General features: G+C 41.4%; 1 long non-coding RNA gene across 1 annotated transcript in view; it reads left to right on the forward strand.

Moving 5' to 3' along the window:
- Positions 1-1,670: 1,670 nt before the first annotated feature.
- LOC115062617 overlaps positions 1,671-4,615 on the forward strand; it is a 24,186-nt gene continuing 21,241 nt past the window's right edge. Inside the window, exon 1 of the long non-coding RNA XR_003842569.1 lies at positions 1,671-1,759. This is a non-coding gene — a long non-coding RNA (uncharacterized LOC115062617). The remainder of the gene's footprint in view (positions 1,760-4,615) is intronic.

Raw genomic sequence — 4,615 nt, forward strand, 5'->3', positions numbered from 1 at the left:
GTTTTCAGGCCTGTTGTGAATCACCACTAGAGTGGGCGTAGCATTCTTGAACACACAGTCCTGTTTAACTCACTTCTCCATCTTTCATATTGTCACTGCTTAGTAAATTTACCACTCTCCCTTTTCCATATCTCTAGTTGTGCCCATATCTCCAGTTTCATCTCCAGTCTGTTTCCATTCAGTTTGCCCCTCAAGTTCTACCTGTTCCCTGTCCTATTCTCCGACAGATACACTCTTTGCAACTGGTCTGTGTATTGTCATTTCCTGTACATTTACAAATTCCTTTCATTTCACAGACACCTCATGGCGTTTTCCATCATTACCATTGACATAAGCAGATCTCACAAAGACTCCTTTTGACCTCCCAAAACTTAAATTTTGCCAACAACCTCTCAGACTCAACGGTCTTTTTCTGACTTTTGCCAAGTCTTGTCTTTCTTCTTTAGGCGTCATATCTTTCACCAATGGAGCAGTTATAATTCCCAGGACTTTTCAGGCCATGGGTTTTGTAACTTCTTGTTTCTCAGGAGTGAGTTTGTTCTGTCTCAAGATGTTTACTTTCAGAGCCAAGTCAATGTCAAGTTTCTCTGCAGTCAGTGTTTCTCTTGCCCACAAGTTGCTCTTCCTTTGGCCTTGTCTGTCTGTATTCACACATCCTGTGGCAGGGTGTGTGGTTCCACCCTGTGGCCAGGAAGTGGCCAGGATGTTGAATCCCCTGGCACTGGAGTTACAGTGAGACTTGTTTTTCAGAGATCACATTTGTAAAAGCATTACATAAGCTTTATTTCATAAACAGTGCTAATTCCCCAATTTTACAAAGCAATTAAGGAATTTGCCCACGGCTGTGTATTTCTGAAACTTGGGTTTAACCTGGAGGCCATACAGGTTACCTTCACAGTTTATGCCCTTAAGCACTCTTGCCTCTCAGAGGGCAGGCCTTTATTCTCCTGATCACAGTCATGCTGCTCCAATGGAGGAAACAATGCTCATTTACGTGAAACCTTCTGTTCCCTTCAGAATTGGTCCTGGTCATACCTCAAGCAAGTGAGAGAAACCAGACTCACTTCTCAGCCTGAAATTCAAAATCCTCAGCCTCATAAATGCTGAGAATAGAAACATGAGCCATCTATCTCTCTTTTTCCTTTCGTGAACTCTGCACCCATCCCCTACCACATTCTGGTCTACTACTTTTTGTTCCTTAGTAGACCCTCAGTGGATATGTGCTAAGTGAATGGTCCCTCTCATACACACACTCAGCAGAGCACTCTTACAGTTTCTAGATCCATAAAGCTATGCATGTAGTAAGTACCATACATGGCATGATACCCCTGAACTATTGGGACTTTCATGGCCAGGTGGGCAAAGCTTTAGAAATCATAATAAGTGACTATATTTGAGTACTAAGGAAAACTCCAGGTTCAATAATTTGCTAGGAAAAGTCACAAGACTCAGTATCTTGTCATTCTCAATGGCTCTGATCCACTAAGCCAAAGGATATGAAACAGTTTCAGGAAAGAGGAGAAGTTTGTGACTGAAGTCCAGAGAAAAACCCAAAACAGCCTTCCAGTGAAATCATGTGGGATGTGCTTGGTTTGAGCTTTAACTAGGACCCAAGACTAGTGTGAGATAGTTGTTAGGAAGTCTCATTTGACACCCCCGAGTTTGTTTAGGATATGCTGTGCACAATTCTAGACTTTCAGAGTGGTGGAGGGTATTCCACATCAGCCACCTCCTGTGGGACTGGTGTTACGCCTGAAATGTAAGTCAAACTCTTAAAGAGGGGTGACAGTTGGATGGTCAGAGGATAAGAAACCTGTAGTTTGCTGTGTTGATCTTTCTCACAATGGCCTGAGGTTTTGTTTAGGGTTTTTTTTTGTTTGTTTTTACGGTTATTATTAAATTTTATTTTAATTGTGTGTGTGTGTGTGTATATACATGGAAGAGGATGTTGAACACCCCCAGAGCTGGAGTTACAGGTGTTTGTGGGCTATGTAATATGGGTGTGGAGAAACAGACTCAGGTCTTCGGCAAGAACAGCCATTCTCATGACCACTGAGTCATCTCTCCAGCCAATGTTTTTTTTTTTATTATTATTATTTTATTTTTTAGTTATAAGAGATTGACATCTCACATAGCTTAGGCTGACAGCATATATTACAGGATAAACTCTATGTATCCGTTGCTGATCACAAACTCATAACCCTGCTTCCATCTTGCAATTGCTGGGAAGACAGTTGTGTATGCCCCATCATATCATGACATTCAGCTGGGATTCAAGTTTCCCTAGTGATTGTTAACCCAACAACCCTCTACAACAAGTGTCACCACTTTGAGGAGAAGCCGTCTATTTATATAGTATTTGTTAAAAAGAAAAACAGGGGGAGTGGGTGGGTAGGGGAGCAGAGGTGGGGGGAAGGGGTACAGGAAACTTTCGGGATAGCATTTGAAATGTAAATAAAGAAAAAAAAAGATTATAATGAAGCTGGAAAAAAAAAAAAAAAAAAAAAAAAAAAAAAAAAAAACAGGGGCTGGTGAGATGGCTCAGTGGGTAAGAGCACCTGACTGCTCTTCCAAAGGTCCAGAGTTCAAATCCCAGCAACCACATGGTGGCTCATAACATAACCATCCGTAACAAGATCTGACGCCCTCTTCTGGAGTGTCTGAAGACAGCTACAGTGTACTTACATATAATAAATAAATAAATCTTAAAAAAAAAAAGTTTTTTTAAAAAAAAAGAAAAAGAAAAACAGTGAAAGTCAAACAGCCATTTTAAACAAACTCTTTATGGTCTGTGATGACAAAGTACAGAGAGAAACTTGAATAAGAACCTTGCCTTGGCCCCAATACCTTCTCTACATGGATAAATCTTCAAGTAGATTGTTTGTTTGTTTTCAAGACAGTGTTTCTCTGTGTAACAGCCCTGGCTGTCCTGGAAGTCACTCTGTAGATCAGGCTGGCCTCAAACTCACAGAGATCTACCTGCTTCTGCCTTGTCAGTGCTGGGATTATAGGTGTGAACCACCATGCCCAGCAATCTTCAAGTGTTCTAACTTGCAAATACTGTCAATGTTAACATTTGTTTATTTATTTATTTTTGATTTTTAAAAAAAAGATTTATTTATTTATTATATATAAGTACACTGCACCAGAAGAGGGCGTCAGATCTCATTACAGATGGTTGTAAGCCACCATGTGGTGGCTGGTATTTGAACTCAGGACCTCTGGAAGTACTCTTAACTGTTGAGCCATCTCTCCAGCCCCAATGTTAACATTTGTTACTGTGACGATGAAATGGCACTGTGCAGTGCTGTTTCTTTCCATAGCATGGGAGAAACCCTTTCTAATCTCTTCTTTGTTCATGTTAATTTAGGACTATGGGGCTCATAGTTCTTCCTGTATCATGAAATGTGGTTAATGTAAGATTACAGAGTCACGTTGCCCCAAGCCTAGTCACTTTTGTGGATCTGAGTTTCTCTGTGGAGAAGGAGTAATTGGTTTCCCCTAGGAAGGCCCCCTGTAGCAAGAGCAACCTAGAAAATTTGCTCCGTGGTGTTCTGTGCAGCTGTCTTTTTATACAGACTTTGTCCCAGATGGCCCTTCCCACTTCCACTCTGGAAAGCTGGGTTTCTCTGCACTACTTGATAATGGATTGTATTTGGTTTTTGTTTGTTTTTTGCTTTTTTGTTTGTTTTTTTGGTTTTTTCGAGACAGAGTTTCTCTGTATAGCCTTGGCTGTCCTGGTACTCACTTTGTAGGCCAGGCTGGCCTCGAACTCAGAAATCCGCCTGCCTCTGCTTCCCAAGTGCTGGGATTAAAGGAGTGCGCCACCACACCTGGCTCTGCTTTGATCTTAAGTTTTAAAAAAAATCTACTATATATCTCCTGATGGCTCAGTGGGTAAGAGCACTTGTTGCACAAGATAGGGACTTGTATTCAGATTCCCAAAACCCGCATGAAAAAGTATGTGCTGCCCAATATCCCCAGTGCTGTTGAACAGAAACAGAACACCGGGGCCCAGTTCCAAGTACAGTGAGAGATCCTGACTCAGGGATAAAGCAGAGAATGATAGAGCAGGCCACTCAGTGTCCTTTCTGCTCTCTTCTTGTATATAAGCTCATGCATCTGCGTGTGTCATATATACTGTTGCACATTTCACAATTTAATAATTTTGGCTAAAGTGATTTTGTCTTTTGATGGGGATCTCATGTAGGCCTGGCTGAACCCTGAACTCCTGATTCTCCTGCTTCCACTTCTCAAGTGCATGCATGTGCAAAGGCTATTAACTAATTGTTTTGTTTTTGATAAAGGGTCTCACTATGAAGCTGACTAGCCTGGAACGTGCCATGTAGAATTGGCTGGCCTCAGACTTACAGAGGTGGCATTAATAGCATGTGCCACCATGCTAGGCCCTAGGGCAAAATTTAAAGAAAATGTATGTATGTGTGTATGTATGTATGTATGTATGTGTATTAGTCAGGGTTCTCTAGAGTCACAGAACTTACAGATAGTCTCTATGTAGTAAAGGAATTTATTGATGACTTACAGTCTGCAGTCCAAATCCCAACAATGGTTCAGTAGTAGCTGTGAATGGAAGTCCAAGGATCTAGCAGTCGCT

This window comes from Mus pahari, chromosome 19, assembly GCF_900095145.1.
Source record: "Mus pahari chromosome 19, PAHARI_EIJ_v1.1, whole genome shotgun sequence".
In the NCBI taxonomy this organism is placed as follows: Eukaryota; Metazoa; Chordata; class Mammalia; order Rodentia; family Muridae; genus Mus; species Mus pahari.